Consider the following 20,768-nt stretch of genomic DNA (forward strand, 5'->3'; position numbering starts at 1 on the left):
TAGCCTCTGCTCAAATGGCTTCTCTCCACATCACCACCTTTGTTTCTCTTTGTAAATTGCTCTACGTTATAAAATAGTTACAATACATTCTTCACGCAGCTGTTTTGGGGGCTAAATGAAATGACATAAGGAAACAATCTTGTAAAATAATCTGCAGTCACCATTACTGGCTAATGGCATGTGATTTAATAACGAGATTATTTTTATTGGGGGCTTCTGAAGGGAAATAAGTTCCATATGCTGTTCCATTCTCTTTCCAAGATTCAGTGTGACTGATATTCTAGCAACTCTTATTTTTTGGAGAGAAGAAATGCCATAGTTATGCTCCCATATCAGACTGTGGTTTCTTACTGGCCATTTTAATGGAAGCTGAAACTCACAAGACTGATAGAAAGTAGAGGGGACCCTGTGGTAATCACCCCTTTCATGTAGCAGGAAGGAATGAATAGTGCCTACATTTCAGGTGTCAGCTAAAAGTGAGAGTGAAACTTTGGCCACTAAAAATGTCTTCTGTTGTGCTTTTTTTTTTTTTAAGGTCATATAAATTAACAATGATTATATTTTATTTCCCCTGTCTGTTCACTTACAATATCCAACAGGCTGCATAAAGTATGCTAACAACATTTTCACCTTTTATTAAGGCAAGTTTGTGAAAATCAGTTAGTGCAACCAGCCAGATCTTATTATGACTTTTTAGCTTACAACATTTTTTTACATAAGAAACATAAAAAAGTTGTGTTTTCAACCCAACAACATGCAGTCTACAGGAAAACCACCTTACTTAACAAGACAAACACAGACTCAAAGTGAAAGGATGGAAAACTATCATACAAGCCAATGACCCACAAAAAAGGGCAGGAACAGCTATTCTCATATCTGACACGATAGACTTTAAATAAAATTTTAAAAGATAGGAATGGATATTACTTAATGCTCAGAGGATCAGTCAATCAAGAGGACTTAACAATTATTAACATCTATGCACCCAATAAGAAGCCATCTCATTGAAGATGAAAGAGCTACAACAGTATATTAACAGCAACACAGTCATAGTAGGGGACTTCAACACCCCACTCTCTAAACTTGACAGATCATCCAGGCAGAAAATTGATAAAGAAATGAGGGAGCTTAATGAGGAGATAGATAAACTAGAACTATTGGACATCTGCAGAGTCATTCACTCCAAGAAATTGGAATACGCATTCTACTCAAGTCCACATGGGTCATTCTCAAGGATAGACAATACGTTAGGCCACAAAGACAGCATCAGCCAATTCAAGAGCATTGAAATCATCCCAAGCATCTTCTCAGACCACAGTGGAATGAAACTAATACTTAACAATCAACAAAAAGATTAGTAACAGTCCCAAAATGTGGAAGCTCAACAGTACACTCCTTAACAACTACTGGGTCAAAGAGGAAATCAAGGAAGAAATCAAAACATTTCAAGAGTTCAATGAAAATGAAGACACAAGCTATGAAAATATTTGGGACACAACTAAGGCGTACTGAGAGGGAAGTTCATAGTCATTCAAGCACACATTAGGAAACAAGAAAAATCACAAATAAACAACCTGATTGCACACCTTAAAAACCTAGAAAAAAGAAGAACAAAGGAACCCTAAAGCAACCAGAAGGACAGAAATAACTAAAGTTAGGGCAGAAATCAATAACATTGAAAATAAGAAAACTATACAAAAGATCAATGAAAGTAAATGTTGGTTCTTTGAAAGAGTGGACAAAATCAACAAACCTTTAGCCAGACTCACAAAACAAAGAAGGGAGAAGACCCAAATGAATCGGATTGTAAATGAAAGAGGAGATATCACAACAGAAACCACAGAAATTCAACGTATCACGTGAGGCTTCTATGAACAACTATATGCCACCAAGCTAGAGAACCTGGAAGAAATGGATGATTTCCTATAGACCTACGAACTCCAAAAATTAAATAAAGAAGAACTAGATAATATGAACAGGCCCATCACAGCCAACAAAACTGAAAGTTATCGAAAACCTTCCCAAGAATAAAAGTTCTGGAGCAGATGATTTTACAAATGAATTCTATAAAACCTTTTAAAAGTCTTCCAGGGAAGATGGCGGACTGAGAAGCTGCTAGTGGTTGAGCTCCGACCACATCTCCTGGAAACGGTAGGATTTTCTGCCTTTAGCAGGCCAGCCAATAAGGGGTCCTAGCAGTGACACCAAGGAGGTGACTATAACTTAATTTCGGTTAAGAATTAGAGTAGGGAAAAAAGGGGGAAAATTTTTTTTCTTCCTTTTAATTTTCAAGCATACCTCCTTCCCGGCTGCCACCCATAACCAGTCCCTGGGGACCACCTCCTAGCAGGATGCCCTGCTAGGAGCTCCTTTTCTTTACCAAATTCCTGTCCCACCAGGGAGTATCATTAATTCTAAGTCTATACCCTTCTGAAACCTCTGACCTTTTTTCTTTCTAAGTAACCAACCCCCCCACCTCACCCCGCATAGCTAATTAAATAATTAAAAGTAAATACATTAAAAAAAACCCTTTCCTTTCACTGCCCTTTAATGACTGTTCTTTTTCTTATCTTTTTCTTTTTTTCTCTCTCTTTTATTTTTTTTTCTTTTTCTCATTCTTGTCATCCCTACTTCTTAATCCTATACCTTCCAAAGTCACATCCCCCAGCCCCCACACCACCAAACTGTGCTTTTTTGAATTCACTGATACACATTTGGGAATTTCCTTTCACTGCTCTTTAATTACAGATCTTTTTCTTATCTTTTCCCTTTTCTCTCTCTTGTCTCTCTCTCTCTTTTTTTTTTTAATCTTGTCATATACTTCTTCCTTCTTCTTTGCCTTTCTGAATTTGTGAATTATTTTGGGGAAGAAATCTGACTCAGAGTGGACTCTCTATGTGTGTATCTCTGCTCTACTTCCCTTTCCCCTCTTGTTACCCCTAGAATATACAGTGGATAGTAGATTTGCATAACTGTATATTCTTGCTATCCTTTCTTTCTTTTCTCTTTCTTCTTCACTGGGATTTGGTTACTATTTTTTCACGGACTGGAGAAATTGTTTGGCTAACTGGTAACGATTAAACTACTTCAATACTTGCTTCAGTTGCTACTGTAATTCCTAAGGTTGGTGAGTGCAATTGTCATAAAGGTATTTAATACAGTGTTACTTGTACTCCAGACACAACTGAGGAACAACAGAGCATTAAAAAAAGAAACACATAAATCAAAAAAATGGGTAGATCAAAAACAAATAAAACTGCTACTCCAATGAATGAAGACAAGAGCCCAGAAGAAACTACAAATCAGCCAGAAGTAACCATAGATAAGAAAAGTATGCAAGCAATAATAAACTTATTAATCACAGAAATGAAAACAAGATTGGAGGAAAGGGATGGCAGTATTAGGGAAACAACAGTTGAGACCCCCAAGGAAAATACTAATTATCTTGAGGCAATTAGAGAACTGAAAGCTGAAATAGCTGTAATGGAGAAAGAAGCTGAGGCAAGGGAAAGCAGACAAGCAGAAAACAGAATTAGTCAGACAGAGGATGAGTTAGAGAAAACAAAGAAAGAGGTGAAAGAGCTTAAAAAGAGATTGAGAGACACTGAAAACAACAACAGAGACAAATGGAATGGTCTCAAAAGAAGTAACATTCATATAATTGGCCTGCCAGAGGAAGAAAGAGAGGAAGAGGAAGCAAACATTCTAGAGGAAATAATGGAAGAAAACTTCCCAGACCTGAATAACAGAAAGGACATCAAGATTCAAGAGGCCCAGAGAGTACCAAACAGAATCAACCCAGACCAGAAGACACCAGGACACATCATAGTCACAATGAGAAGAAGTAAGGATAAAGAAAGGATCCTAAAGGCTGCAAGAGAGAAACAAAAAGTCACATACAAGGGAAAACCCATAAGATTATCTGCAGACTTCTCCACTCAAACTCTAAAAGCCAGAAGGGAATGGCAAGATATCTATCAAGCCCTGAATGAAAAAGGGTTTCAACCAAGGATAATATATCCTGCTAGACTTTCATTCAAACTAGATGGAGGGATCAAAACCTTCTTAGACAAACAACAGTTAAAGGAGGCAACCATCACCAAGCCGGCCCTGAAAGAGGTTCTAAAAGACCTCTTATAAACAAGAACATCACTTTAATACTTGCAATCTATCAGAGCAAACAAATTTTTTTTGAACAATGGCACTACAATACATTAAATCCATAATATCAATAAATGTCAATGGCTTAAACTCACCCATCAAAAGGCACAGGGTGGGGGGATTGATGAGAAAACATAATCCAACCATATGCTGCTTGCAAGAATCCCATCTGTCACAACAAGATAAACACAGACTTACAGTGAAAGGATGGAAAACTATCATACAGGCTAACGGACCACAAAAAAGGGCAGAAACAGCCATTCTCATCTCAGACACGATAGATTTTAAATTAAATAAAGTAATAAAAGATAGGTAAGGATATTACATAATGATTAGAGGATCAATCAGCCAAGAAGACTTAACAATTATTAACATCTCTGCACCCAATGAGGAACCATCTAAATACATTAAGCACCTACTGAAAGAATTTCAAAAATACATCAACAGTAATACAATAATAGTGGGAGACTTCAGTACCCAACTCTCACACTTAGACAGATCAACAAAGCAGAGAACCAATAAAGATACAAGAGAATTGAATGAAGAGATTGACAGACTAGACCTCTTGGACATTTTCAGACTCCTCCACCCCAAAAACTGAAATACACCTTCTTTTCAAATCCACATAACACATATTCAAGGATAGACCAAATGTTAGGCCACAAAGACAGCATCAATAAATTCAAGAGCATTGAAATCATCCCAAGTATCTTCTCAGACCACAGTGGAGTAAAACTAACAGTTAACAACAAACAGAAAATTATTAAAAGTCACAGAGTTTGGAAACTAAACAGCATACTCTTTAAGAACCACTGGGTCAGAGACTCACTCAAGCAAGAAATTCAAATGTGCCTGGAAACGAAATGAAAATGAAGACACAACCTATCAAAATATTTGGGACACAGCTAAAGCAGTACTGAGAGGGAAACTTATAGCCATACAATCACATATTAAACACCAATAAGAAGCTCAAATGAACGACCTTACTGCACAACTCAAGGACTTAGAGGAAGAGAAGCAAAGGAACCCTAAAGCAACCAGAAGGACAGAAATCACTAAAGTTAGAGCAGAAATAAACAACATCGAAAATAAAAGAACCATACAAAAGATCAATGAAGCCAAATGTTGGTTCTTTGAAAGATTAAACAAAATTGACAAACCCATAGCCAGACTCACCAAACAAAAAAGAGAGAAGACTCAAATTAATAGAATTGTAAACGATGGAGGAGATATCACAACTGACGCCACAGAAATCCAGAGAATCCTGCAAAACTTCTATAAAGAACTATATGCCATCAAGCTAGAGAATCTGGAAGAAATGGAACAATTCCTAGAAACATATGCCCTTCCAAAACTGAAACAAGGAGAACTACAAAATCTACACGCAGCAATCACAGACAAAGAAATTGAAACCGTGATTAAGAATCAGCCAACAACAAAAGTCCTGGACCAGATGGCTTCACAAATGAATTCTACAAAACTTTCAGGAAACAGTTAATACCCATACTTCTTAAGCTATTCCATAAGATTGAGGAAACAGGGATACTCCCTTCCACCTTCTATGAAACCAACATCACCCTGATACCAAAAGCTGATAGGGACAGAACAAAAAAGGGAAAACTAATGACCAATATCTCTGATGAACATAGATGCCAAAATATTAAACAAGATCTTGGCCAACCGGATACAGCAACATATCAAAAAGATTGTTCATCACAACCAAGTGGGAATCATCCCAGTAATGCAAGGCTGGTTCAACATATGTAAGTCAATCAGTGTCATTAACCACATCAATAAAAGCAAAGCCAAAAACCACATGATTATCACAATAGATGCAGAGAGCCTTTGACAAGATCCAACACCCATTCATGCTCAAAACTCTACAAAAAATGGGAATAGATGGGAAATTCCTCAAGATAGTGGAGTCTATATATAGCAAACCTACAGCCAATATCATACTCAATGGACAGAAGCTAAAAGCATTCCCCCTCAGATCGGGGACTAGACAGGGCTGTCCACTGTCACCGTTACTCTTCAACATAGTATTGGAAGTTCTTGCCATAGCAATCAGGCAAGAGAAAGAAATCAAAGGGATACAGATTGGAAGGGAAGAAGTCAAGCTCTCACTATTTGCAGATGATATGATAGTATACATAGAAAGACCTAAAGAATCCAGCAGAAAATTATTGGAAGTTATTAGGCAATATAGCAAGGTATCAGGTTACAAAATCAATGTACAAAATTCAGTGGCATTTCTTTATGCAAACACTAAATCTGAAGAAGAAGACATCCAGAAATCACTCCCATTTACTGTTTCAGCAAAATCAATCAAATACCTAGGAATAAAGTTGACCAAAGAAGTGAAAGACTTGTATGCTGAAAACTATGAGTCGCTACTCAAGGAAATAGAAACTGATAACAAGAAATGGAAAGATATACCATGCTCAAGGATTGGAAGAATAAATATCATCAAAATGAATATTCTCCCCAGAGCCATATACAAATTTAATGCAATGCCCATCAAAGTTCCACCAAGCTTCTTTAAGAAAATAGAAAAAACACTACAATCATTTATCTGGGACATGAAAACACCTAGAATTGCCAAAACCATCTTACAGAAAAGAAACAGAAATGGAGGCATCACACTCCCAGACCTTAATATATATTATAAAGCCATCATCATCAAAACAGCATGGTACTGGAACAAAAATAGGCACACAGACCAGTGGAACAGAATTAAAAGCCCAGAAATAAATCCCCACACCTATGGACATCTAATCTTTGATAAGGGGGCCCACAGGATTAAATGGAAAAAGGTGGCTCTCTTCAATAAATGGTGCTGGGAAAACTGGGTTGTAACATGCAGAAGAATGAAATTGAACCACTTTATCGCACCAGAAACAAAAATCAACTCCAAATGGATCAAAGACCTAGATGTCAGACCAGAAACAATCAAATACTTAGGGGAAAACATTGGTAAAACACTTTCCCACCTACACCTCAAGGACATCTTTGATGAATCAAACCCAAATTCAAGGAAGACTAAAGCAGAAACAAACCAATGGGACTACATCAAATTGAAAAGCTTCTGCACATCCAAAGAAACTATTAAACAAACAGAGAGACCCCTCACAGAATGAGTGAAGATCTTCACATGCCATATATCAGACAAGAAACTAATCACCAAAATATATAAAGAGCTCAGCAAACTTAGCACCAAAAAAGCAAATGATCCCATCCAAAAATGGGCAGAGGATATGAACAAAACATTCACTACAGAGGAGATCCAAAAGGCTAACAAACGTATGAAAAACTGCTCTAAGTCACTGATTGTCAGAGAAATGCACATTAAGACAACACTAAGATACCACCTCACTCCTGTAAGAATGGCATACATCAAAAAGGACAGCAGCAACAAATGCTGGAGAGGATGTGGGGACAGAGGAACCCTTTTACATTGCTGGTGGGAATGTAAAATGGTACAGCCTCTGTGGAGAGCAGTCTGGAAAACTCTCATAAGGCTAGACATGGACCTTCCATATGATCCAGTAATTCCTCTCCTGGGGTTATACCCCAAGGACTCCATAACACCCAACCAAAAAGAGGTGTGTACTCCTATGTTCATAGCAGCACAATTCATAATAGCTAAAACCTGGAAGCAACCCAGGTGCCCAACAACAGATTAGTGGCTGAGAAAGCTGTGGTATATATACACAATGGAATACTATGCAGCTATCAAGAACAATGAACCCACCTTCTCTGACCCATCTTGGACAGAGCTAGAAGGAATTATGTTAAGTGAGCTAAGTCAGAAAGATAAAGATGAGTATGGGATGATCCCACTCATCAACAGAAGTTGACTAAGAAGATCTGAAAGGGAAACTAAAAGCAGGACCTGACCAAATTGTAAGTAGGGCACCATAGTAAAAACCCTGTGGTGAGGTGTATACATGCAGCTTCCTGGGCCAGTGGGGGGTGGAAGTGGGTGGGAGGGATGGGTCACAGTCTTTTGGTGGTGGGAATGGTGTTTATGTACACTCCTAGCAAAATGTAGACATATAAATCAGTAGTTAATTAATATGAGAGGGGGAAAATCAACTGTATGTCTCAAAGTTTTTGAAAACACAAACTGAATCTTTTTAATATATAGGCTGTGTATTTGATATGCAGACTCTCTCAAAAGCCTAGACCAAGTAGATTAGAAGCATCCAATAGCACAGCTATATACAAGATACTGGACACTGTACAGCATACCCTAACAAAAGGACTTTTCAAAGTTAACCCAATTACCAAATAATGTGATGATAACATTAACTATCGATAGTCTTTTTGAACCTTAAGACAGTAGGAACCTCACATCTCCACTATAGAGCCCCTACTTCCCCCAGTCCTGGAACCCTTGGATAGGGCCCACTTTCCCGTATGCCTCCCCCAGTCCATACCAAATAATATTGCATCCGCCGATCACAACCTAACCAACGCAACGATTGCCACCTCAACATGCTTTACCTCAGACTGTGTCCAGAGACTTCACGTGTGGAATGACAACCCTTCAGCTTCATTACTCGGGTGAGACCTTTACTTTTATAGTACACTCTAATTTCATCTCAGGTGGTTCACTTTCTAACAAAGTCCCATAACCTAGATATACACCAGTTTCTGTGAGAGAGAGCTTATGTTCACACATATCCATAAACTACTGCAAAATATATACCTGAAAGCAGAAGTACACTAGAGTTTGCAGTGAGTACCTCCCTAACACTTCCTCTCACTATTCCAAGATTTGGGTCCATGATTGCTCAACAATTTGTTTGGCTTCGTATGTTAACTCTCTTTTCAATCACCAGGTTCCAGATGCCACCAGGATACTGGCCAGGCTTCCCTGGATTGAAGACCCCACCAATGTGTCCTGGAGCTCAGCTTCCCCAGAGACACACCCTAATAGGGAAAGAGAGAGGCAGACTGGGAGTATGGACCGACCAGTCGACGCCCATGTTTAGCAGGGAAGCAATTACAGAAGCCGGACCTTCTACCTCCTGCAACCCTCAATGACCCTGGGTCCATGCTCCCAGAAGGATAGAGAATGGGAAAGCTATCAGGGAAGGGGGTGGGTTATGGAGATTGGGTGGTGGGAATTGTGTGGAGTTGTACCCCTCCTACCCTATGGTTTTGTTAATTAATCCTTTCTTAAATAAAAAATAAATAAAGTAAATAAATAAATAAAAGTCTTCCAGAAGATTGAACACACAGGAATACTCCCTTCCAGCTTCTATGAAGCCAACATAACTCTGATATCAAAAGCAGATAAGGACACAACCAAAAAAGAAAATTACAGACCAGTATCTCTGATGAATATAGATGTTAAAATATTGAACAAAATTTTAGCCATCTGGATACAGCAGTATATTAAAAAGATTGTTCATCATGACCAAGTGGGGTTAATCACAGGGATGCAAGTTTGGTTTAATATATGTAAATCAAACAACGTGATCCACTACATCAATAAAAGCAAGACCAAAAAACACATGGTCATATCATTAGAGGCAGAGAAAGCCTTTGACAAAATCCAGCATCCTTTTATGATCAAAATACTACAAAAAATAGGAATAGATGGAAAATTCCTGAAGATAGTAGAGGCTATATATAGCAAACCCACAGCCAATATCATACTCAATGGTGAAAAACTGGAAGCATTTCCCCTCAGATCAGGCACAAGACAGGGCTTCCCACTATCACCATTACTATTCAACATAATGTTGAAAGTTCTTGCCATAGCAATCAGGCAGGAGCAAGGAATTAGAGGGATACAGATAGGAAGAGAAGGAGTCAAACTCTCCCCATTTGCAGACAACATAATAGTATACATAGAAAAGCTTAAAGTATCTACCAAGAAGCTTTTGGAAATCATCAGGCAATACAGTAAGGTATCAGGCTACAAAATTAACATTCAAAAGTCAGTGGTATTCCTCTATGCAAACACTAAGTTAGAAGAAGATGAAATCCAGAAATCAATTCCGTTTACTATAGCAACAAAACAATAAAATATCTTGGAATAAACCTAACCAAAGAAGTGAAAGACTTGTATATGAAAAATTATGCATCACTACTCAAGGAAATAGAAGAAGACACAAAGAAGTGGAAAGATATTCCACAGTCATCTGTTGGAAGAATTAGCATCATCAAAATGAATATACTACCCAGAACCACATAAATATTTAATGCTATCCCCATCAAGATCCCAAACATATTTTTTAGGAGAATAGAGCAAATGCTACAAATGTTTATCTGGAACCAGAAAAGACCTAGAATTGCCAATAGAAACTTGAGAAGAAAGAACAGAACTGGAGGTATCACACTTCCAGATCTCAAATTGTATTATAGGGCCGTTGTCATCAAAACTGCTTGGTGCTGGAACATGAATAGTCAGACTGACCAGTGGAATAGAATTGAGAGCCCAAAAGTAAGTCGTCACACCTATGGACATCTGATCTTTGACAAAGGTGCACAGACTATTAAATGGGGAAAGATGAATCTCTTCAACAAATGCTGTTGGGATAAATGGGTTGAAATGTGCAAAATGAAACTGAATCACTATATTTCACCAAACACAAAAGTAAATTCCAAGTGGATCAAGGACTTGGATGTTAAACCAGAAACTATCAGATACTAAGAGGAAAATATTGGCAGAAGTCTTTTCCACATAAATTTTAAAGACACCTTCAATGAAAAGAATCCAATTACAAAGAAGACTAAGGCAAGTATACACCTCTGGGACTACATTAAATTAAAAAGCTTCTGCACAGCAAAAGAAACCACTACCCGAACCAAGAGACCTCTCACAGAATGGGAGATCTTTACATGCCATACATCAGACAATAGGCTAATAACCAAAATATATAAAGAGCTTGCCAAACTCAACAAGAAAACAAATAACCCCATCTAAAAATGGGGAGAGGACATGGACAGAATATTCACCACAGAAGAGATCCAAAAGGTTGAGAAACACATGAAAAAATTATCCTAGTCTTTGATGGTCAGAGAAATGCAAATAAAGACAAGGAGATACCACTTCATTCCTGTGAGAATGTCATAGATCAGAAAAGATAGCAGCAACAAATGCTGGAGAGGTTGTGGGGTCAAAGGAACCCTCCTGCACTGTTGGTAGGAATGTAAAATGGTCCATCCTCTGTGGAGAGCAGTCTGGAGAACTCTCAGAAGGCTAGAAATGGACCTACCCTATGATCCTGCAATTTCTCTCCTGGGGATGTACCCTAAGGAACCCAACATACCCATCCAAAAAGATTTGTGTTCTTACCTATGTTCTTAGCAACACAATTTCTAATAGACAAAACCTGGAGGCAACCTAGGTGTCCAACAACAGATGAGTGGCTGAGCAAGTCATGGTATAAATACACACTGGAATACTACTCAGCTATTAAAAATGGTGACTTCACCGTTTTCAGCTCATCTTGAATGGAGCTTGAAGAAATAATGTTAAGTGCAATAAGTCAGAAACAGAAAGATGAATATAAGATGATTTCACTCTCAGGCAGAAGTTGAAAAACAAGATCAGAAGAGAAAACACAAGTAGAACCTGCAGTGGAGTTGGTGTATTGCACCTAAGTAAAAGACTCTGGGGTGGGTGGGTGGAGGAATACTGGTCCAAAAAGGATGACAGAAGACCTAGTGGGGGTTATATTGTTATGTGAAAAACTGAGAAATGTACAAACTATTGTATTTACTATCAAATGTAAAACATTAATCCCCCAATAAAGAAATGTAAAAAAAATAAAAGTTGTGTTTTATAATAAACCACCTCAGTGCCAGAAAGAGTCATGAAAGATTTTGAACCCAGTTTACTTTCCAAAGGATGACGTTATCTCATCTCAAATTCCAAGTGCTATTTATTCTTCATCCTTAGAGCCAGTTTGCATAGATGTTTGACCACATCAACCCAGTTCCATCCTCTGGGAAGTTCATCTTTGTGATCTGTTTTATCTGCCAGCTTATGTTTCTGGGCTTTTGAAAGTTGCTCCTTTTTGTCTTTTTTCTTACTTGATCGGGCTGTACTAAGAGTTTCAACCAAGATGATATTGCTTATGGATATTGTGAAATTAACAGAATGGGGGTTCTCCATGAACAGCTCTTTGTTGTCCTTGGTATATTAAAACAATGTGTAGTTCATAGCAGTCCCGAGATTAACTTCCACGTCTTCTTGCACCTTGGCTAATATACTCTGATTTACAGATTGTGTTGTTAAAAAAAGCATTAATAGATATAATTGGAGGTGTCTGGGGATATATTTCTGTCCAAGAGATCTCTATTAAGAAGGCTTTGGGATCACCATTTTCACCTATCCTATATTGAAAGGAAATTGGACTTAATTCCCAAAAACTTTCATCTCCTGCATAAATAGAATGTAATGCTTCTAGTTCCATCTCTTGGTCCTTGTTGGCACTCATTGCACCAATTGGGAGTCGCCCCCAATGGGCAATATCAACCACCCAAAGAAAGCTAGAGACCCTCATGCAGATGTGTTTCCCTTCCCACACTTGGTTGCGGGGGCACCACCTGCAAGCCTGGAACCAAGTGCAGCCCTTCCTCTCCAGCAGCACGGAGCCACCAGCTGGGGGCTGTGGGTGGGGAGCCAGAGGGCCTCTGTTGTGCTTTTAAAATTTTATTTATAATGAGAAAGAATGAGAGGAGGACAAAAGAGAAATCTGACCTGAAGTGCTTCCAGGACTGGATCGTGTCCTCTGAGGCCTCAGACATACTGAATTTCCTGGCCCTAAAAATGTCTTTAATCTTCTTTGTTGGTTTAACATTCCACTAATCTTTCCTTTGCGCATTTTTATACATAAAGTGTCCTAGACTATTTCTCACCAAGGATAATCTCTATTGTCAAATATAGTTAGAGACTGCTTTAGACAAACTTATATAGATGCTGTGTGCCTCCTCCTGACTTAAAAAATTATTAGCAATTCAATATTGATTTACAAAATTACATGTCAGCAAGGGTATGATTATTCCACATTGTTCCCATCACCAGAGTTCTGAATCCCAAGTCCCTCCATTGCAAACCCCATGGTTCTCCCAAGGTTACAGATATGGCTTAACTGTCATCTCTACAACTATCTGTCGACCTTTGTACATAATTGCCCCCTTTTTCTTCCAGGTCCAGTCCTTTCTTCCCTTTCAAGCCACACATAACCCTATTACTATATCCAAATATCTCTCCCCTTTTCATCCTCTCTCTCTGCGGGTTCTGATAGAACTGGAGTTCAGAGCCCTCTAATCCTCTTCCTCCTGTCACTTCTTCCCCACTGGGAGTATGGATCAAAGTTTTGGGGGTGCACAAGTAAGAGTTCTGGCTTCTGTAATGGCTTCTCTGCAGGATTTGGGTATTGCCAGGTCGATTCACACCCCAGCCTGTCTATCTTTCCCTAGTGGGGTGGAACTCCGAAGAGGTGAGGTTCCAGGACACATTGGTGAAGTTGTCTACCCAGAGAAGCCAGGGTGGAATCATGGTAGCATCGGCATCTTGGTGCCTGGAAGTTGGCAGGACATAAAGTGAGACAAAATGGTTAATAAACAGGAACCAAAAAGTAGGAACAGAGTAGATGGGATTCAGGATCTTAGAGTGGAAGAAAGCTAGCAAGTTTTTGCTTGAGTTTATAGCTAGCATGAAGTTGGATAAAAACATTGTCTGAAAAATGGTGTCAGAGTAGAGAAAATGGCTAGAGAGTTGGATTAGGACAGAGAGTAGCTCCCATTCTTGAAAATATTTTGTATATAGAATTTACTGTCTACCTCTATCCACCCGATCCAGGGCCTATATATATTTAGCACCAGAGTCTATGTAGCCTCTAAGTCCCTATTGGTCTGAACTCGCAGCTCATGGTCATAGTTGGGAATAGTGCAGGCTGCACTCATTTGAGAACCAGTTTTCCTCAAGTGGCAGCACATGATACCCCAGCCTCCCTTTGGAGACTGGGGCAGTTCCTACCATAGCTGCTTTATGGTGAGGGCAAGGTCCTAAGAGTGCCCACAAGAGGTCTTGTAATGACATTCCTGATAGATAGAAGTGGCCAGCCTCCACCTGAATGCGTTTTTATTTAAAAGTAGCATCTGGCTTTTAGAACATAGGTCTTAGATACCTGGGGGGGGGCGATGCAGGGTCCAAGTTCAATCCCTGGCACTATCATATGCTAAAGTGCACTGTTTCTCATATAATACATATATACATACATACATACATACATACATACATACATACATACATACATACTTACATACATACATACTTTAAAGTGACGTTGGGTTTGAAGGCATTCCCATTCAAGTTCAAGAACACAGCAACTCTGTTCTGTCACTGGCGTGCAGCCCACATACCACGTGAGAATTCATGCAGCTGGGGGTTCCCATACGATTACAGATGAAAGCACCTAGCCGGAGCATGACCCTGGCTCCCAGAATTGAACCTAAAGAAGATTCAGTCCCACAACAAGGGGTGAACTATTTTCCCAGCAGTGTTTATGGATCTCACAATACCAGATAAGAGATAGCTTTAGTAAAGTCTTTCAGCAGTTTGTTTTCCTGACTGAAGAAGGAAAAACATTAACCAAAAACAAATAGTCCAATTTCTCAAAATCCAAAGATGGCAACAAATAAATGGGGGACAATGAAGAAGCAGAAGTGAAATACATTTAGGTTTGAAAAAAAAAGTCATTCTCTTGGCCGGCAAGATAGCTCACTTGGGAGGGTGCCTGCCTTGCCATTCATGCACACCAGACCTGAGCCCCTGATAGTCTGTGTACTAGGGCTACAGTGCCTCTGAAAACATTGACTCAGAATGCTTAAGCCCTGGCTAAGACAGAAAATTAAAAGTGGCTTTCTTCTGTAACATGCAAAATAAAATCTCATTCCCGTGCACACAGACAACTAATACTTTTTGCTGAAAACCTTCATGCTCACCTCCCAACCTACAAGTATATCAATGACATTATTTTATTAGCTGTCTCACAGAATGCTCAAATATTAGAACCTCTTGAGATACACACTAGAGATGAAATTTTAATGAAACATGTTCTTCTTCATGTCTCCTGACATTTTTATCCACTTTATTTTTTTGTATTCTGATACAGTTCTTCAGATATGAACTGAGTCACCATAATATAAGACAGTGTCAAAGTCTTCCTATTCTGCTCTGTCTGCTTCAGGCCTAGTGCCAGATAGTCTTGGAAAACCAGCAGAGTTGAAGGTGAAATCTATAGATGTTGACATGGATTAATCAGTTTGGTCTCTTAGAAGTAGATAGCTGTCTTGCTCAAGGTCATTTTACCCACTTCTAAAGTATAAGACACTTCCGTTCATTGTTGTAATCAATAATCTTTGTAAGTGATGCACAGGCACTTGAGCCATTACAGATGACTCGATTCAGCTACATCATTCACAGGGAATGATACATGACCGTCTCCAAATGTCTTTAAATGTATGTCCAACACCTAAAGAATGGGAATATGAAACATTAGGAAACAAAAAATTTACAACAGATTCTTCTTTTTTATTATACTTTTGTTTCACGCACTCATGAGTGAATCCTGCCAGATGCTGACTTAGACTTTGAGTATATATAATCACAGAAGAAAGTCTTCTTGGTTTAGAGACTGTTAGTTGAGTTGCTGAGGAAAAAAAAGCTCAGGAGTTGGCTGGGGAGCTAGTTCAGCCTGCTAGCGTATGAGGCTTGCATGTTCGAGGCCCCCAAAGTCATAGGCTCAATCCCTGGCACCACCTGAGTTTTGCTCTGGTCGGTCAGTCTCTCTCTCTCTCTCTCTCTCTGTCTCTCTGTCTCTCTCTCTCTCTCCCTCAGTCCCTCTCCCTCCCTCCCTCTCCCAAATTACTTGTCTTGATGATAACAAAGAGTTTGGGAGAGTGAGACAGGAATGGCAATAGAAAGCAAAGAATTTCTGATATTACTGGTTCTGATATATAGTTCTTAATAATTAGAGGAATGAGTCACATATCCATAAGTAACAGACATTATGAATCCCAAGGGATACTAACGTGAAAGTATTTTTTTAAAAAGTTCAATCTTCTTATTTTTTGATAGAAGAGAGATATTTAGAGGGTTAGGGAGAGAGAAGGAGACTCTGGCAACATTGCTTTAGGGCTTATGAAACTCCTCCCTCCCCACCCCCGAGAAGGTACAGACTGGGGGCTTGAACTCAGATTCTTGTGTGAGGTAAAGTGTGTGTTCAATCAGGTATACCACTGTCTGACACTCACCCACATTAAATGTAATAAATGAGAAAATCTGTGTAATGGGAAGACAGGTTGGTAGATCCCCTCAACATGTGTAAAATAGACTGTTCTCTTGACTTAATTTTAAAACATTTATTTCCACACTGCACCCACCACCAAAGTTCAGATAAAGAGTAGAACAGTAGATGAGCTAGATTTTAAACTGTAATTTTCCTCCTAACTTTTTATATGTGACTTATTAGGGAATATTTAATATTCTGTCGATTAAATGGAATGTCACTTAAAATTATAGAACAGAGAGAAACTTAAAATACACTTTCTAAGGAAACTCATTTTGAACCTATTTAATAAAAGACAATATAAATAACAAAATGCCACTATTATGATCTTTACCTAGCATGTAATAAAAATTCAAAGACACAAGTATTATTGTATATTAAGAATGGTATTGGATGAGATCCCAGAGAGTGATATTTAATGCTTATTATTACTGATGAGTTATACTATTATGTTTTCCAGTTAGCTGGATAGCATTATGAAACAGATAACAGTGGCTAATTTTAGATTACAAAGAAAATTTCTGACCAATCTAACATATATTCAAAAGCACTAAATATATCTTCTTAAAATAGATTTATTTGGTACCTAGATAGAAACTGTTTGTTGCATTCCAACAAAACTCCCTACAGTTCAAAGATACAATTAAGATCTTCCTTTTCTAGCAAAGGCTATAATTGCCATTATATTAAATACTCAGAGCTTGGTTTTTAGAAGCAATTTCTTGAAAAAATATATTTCATTTCCAAGGCTCATTTCTCATTTTCATGTTTCTAATTTCAGTTGTAGTTGTGTTTAGTTGCCCTTTAGCAAAGAGACATAACCACCCTAAGACACAACTAAAAATGGCGACTTAACTTTCATTTATCATAGTTCTTCCTCAAGCTACTGAAGTATACAGAGAATAAAAAGTCACAAGAAAAATGTTGGCTCAATTCAGTATAATATTCAACAAGCTCTTTATGGTTGAATAGACATTTGCCAGCAAATTACTAATTATATAATTAGTATTAATATTTGGGAACATCTAAAATCAATTCACACTTTTAGGCTACTTTCATTTTATTATGGTTGGATGTTGTACGCTAGATTGTCTTTATATTAATATTTATTACCTACCTTGCCCCTACCTCCAAGGAAGTGATGTACTTCTCTGTCCATTTTTGGACATGGAAAAAATGACTTGCTCTGAACAATGAAAAGTTGACAGAAGCAGCAGTGTATAAGTTCCAAATCAAGATATAAAGAGGTCTTACTATTTTAATTTTTAATAAGTACCCAAGGTTTCTTTTTTATTGCATTTGAAATATTCTTTGATGTCATCTTCAGCCTGAGATTCTCTCCGCTAATCCTAAACTACCACTGAGTTGCAACCAAGGACTTTCTGGGGTTTACCCTCTCTCTCAATTTTACTGAGACCTACCCATTTTCCTAGTTCTTTGTTGTTCTCACCCTACGTTAGGCAGATTTTGTGTTCCACACAAAGGGCCTCTACTAACTTGACTCACATAGGTTCAATACAGTTGGATGCCAGCACACAAAGATAGCGTTGGCATTACTTTCCTAAGCTTTGGCAGCTTTGCAAATTCCCAGTGCTAGACCATGGTGAATGAGGGTAGTCCTCTTCACCTCATATAAAGCAGTAATACACTCCATTACAGCTCCAGCAGCAATGCCTGCCTTGCCTAAGGCAGTGGGTTATGGGTGGAGCCAAATCTGCAGTGCACAGAGCCTCTGCCTTTGCAGCAGAAGGGAAAGAGATAATATTCTCTATACAGACATCTGGGATGTCTGTATAGAGAACACAGGAATGAGAAAAATATTCTCCGGATAGCCATTACTCTCTTAACCTAGACACAAAATAAGATCCACAGAGAAAAGCTGGATTTCATTTCAAGCCCAAAGAGCCCTCTAGATGAACTACAGACCTACAGCATAAGGGAGAGTAGTGCACACCAGTACTTCAGTAAGAAAATGTTTTTAAGGTGTTATAAATTACTGAGCTTGGGCTGTTGTGTTATGCAGCACTACTATGGAAATTTCTATCTAACATTATAGCAAAGAAAGAAAATTCAGAATGGCTTAAATTCTGCTGTAAATTGAATTTTTAAAAAATCAGTATTTGTAAACTTAGAAAATTTTCAAAAAGCACATTTGATACAGTCATATGCATAGTCTCACATACTTTCTAGGTGATAAGCAAAATGCAGAACATTTGTTTGTGTGTCTTTCTCAATTACAGCATTGGCAAAGTCTTTTGGATTCTCCTATATATGTAAATATTATGCCAACTCTGTAAAAGTAAAAAAGCAAGATACTTTTTTTTCTAGTATGAATTGCCCTACTTCTTCATAACACAGCACTGGAGCTAAATTTGAAAGCTTTTCTTTGAGTAATTTTTTTAAAATCTTTTTTTAAGTTTTTTTTTACTATCTTTATTTATTTGATAGAGATAGCCATAAATTGAGAGGAAAGGAGGTGATAGAGAGGGATAGAGACAGAGAGACACCTGCAGCCCTGCATCACCACTTGTGAAGCTTTCTCTCTGCGGGTGGGGACCAGGGCCTTGAACCTGGGTCCTTACTCACTGTAGTGTGTATGCTCAACCAGGTGCGCCACCGCCTGGCCCCTCTTTGAGTAATTTTTTTATATTTATTTTATTTATTTATTCCCTTTTTGTTGCCCTTGTTGTTTTATTGTTGTAGTTATTATTGTTGTTGTCGTTGTTGGATAGGACAGAGAGAAATGGTGAGAGGAGGGGAAGACAGAGAGGAGGAGAGAAAGATAGACACCTGCAGACCTGCTTCACCACCTGTGAAGCGACTCCCCTGCAGGTGGGGAGCCGGGGTTCGAACCGGGATCCTTATGCCGGTCCTTGTGCTTTGTGCCACCTGCGCTTAACCCGCTGCGCTACAGCCCGACTCCCCTCTTTGAGTAATTTTTTAAAAAAACTTTTGACATCTGACTTTTTCTCACAGTCCAATTTTATTTTATTTTTTACTTTGAATAAAGACAACAAAATCAAGAGGGATGGGGAAGATGAGAGGGAAGGAGAGAGAGAGAGAGAGATAGACCTGCAGCACACTTTTCACTGCTCCTGAAACTTCCCTCTGCAAGTGGGAACTGGGGGCTTGAACCCAGGTCCTTTCGCACTGTAATGTGTGCGCTACTACCTGCTCCTCTCCTTGTGTGCTTTTTAGCTCTTTCTCATTCCTTTCTGGGATGGTATGTTTGTTGCTTTTTGCTTTTTGTTGCTTGTTGCTTTTGTTGCTGTGACCAATTGCCAACTGACTTAACTGACTGAAAGCCATACGACTTTATTATGTTGTTGTAAGGCAGTTCAGGAATGTTATATATATATATATATATATATATATATATATATATATATATATGTTTACTGCTCTAAAAATCAAGTCAGCATTGTTGTATTCCTTTCTAAAGTTTCTAGAGAAAAACCATTCCTTGCCCTTTTCTACTTTCATAGGCCACTAATATTTCTTGGCTAATTACCCTCTTTATTTCAGTAGTCAGAAATATTGGATCCAGCCTATCTCACATTGTCATCCAACTTGTAGTTTTCCTGTGCTGCCTTCCTCTTCCATCTATAATGGTCCAGACCATTACAGTGAGACCATTACATGAGCCAGCATAGTCTCTCATCTCATGTCAAGATGTCACTTGACAAGATATCTTGATTTCATTTTCAAACTTAATTCTCCCCACCTGTGCAACCTAATGTATTCACTGATTCCAAGGATTAGGAGATCTTTGAGGGTTGATTTTCTGCCTAATATTGATGATACCATTGCAGATTGATTCTCCTGATAGTAATATTAGAGGCAGGATAGTGGGGGAGTCTTTTAGGAGAAATGATAACTGCCACCAGGTTTCTCCAAGAAGATGCTATTCCTATGGACCTAAATAGCTGAAGCTCCTTCTACATATTTAGGATTTAATTGAAAGTTACCAATTATAATTATAGGAACATACCCAAGTTTCCCTGAAAAGATTCTGGCATAGAATATGATAACCAGGAAGAAAAACAGATAAAAGAGAGGGAAACAAAAATAAATATGCATTTATATAGTATATATGAAATTTATTATGTTTATATATTATAAAGAAAGACAATAAAATTATTTGAAGGAACAAATACTATACAGGGGAAGAACATTTCAGTATCTACAGAGAAATGTAAGAAAATATCACACCTATGATATTAGATAAAAATTTTAATAAAAAATTTATTTAAAAACTCTTCAGGGCAAATGATTGAGTCACCTTCT

The 20,768-nt window shown here is 38.3% G+C and overlaps 2 pseudogenes; both read right to left on the reverse strand.

Moving 5' to 3' along the window:
• Window positions 1-12,065: 12,065 nt before the first annotated feature.
• Window positions 12,066-12,640, reverse strand: LOC103122181 (RWD domain-containing protein 4-like; annotated as a pseudogene).
• A 2,966-nt stretch (window positions 12,641-15,606) lies between these two features.
• Window positions 15,607-18,162, reverse strand: LOC107523039 (small ribosomal subunit protein eS12-like; annotated as a pseudogene).
• Between the last annotated feature and the right edge of the window lie 2,606 nt (window positions 18,163-20,768).

This window comes from Erinaceus europaeus, chromosome X (genome assembly GCF_950295315.1).
Source record: "Erinaceus europaeus chromosome X, mEriEur2.1, whole genome shotgun sequence".
Lineage (NCBI taxonomy): Eukaryota > Metazoa > Chordata > Mammalia > Eulipotyphla > Erinaceidae > Erinaceus > Erinaceus europaeus.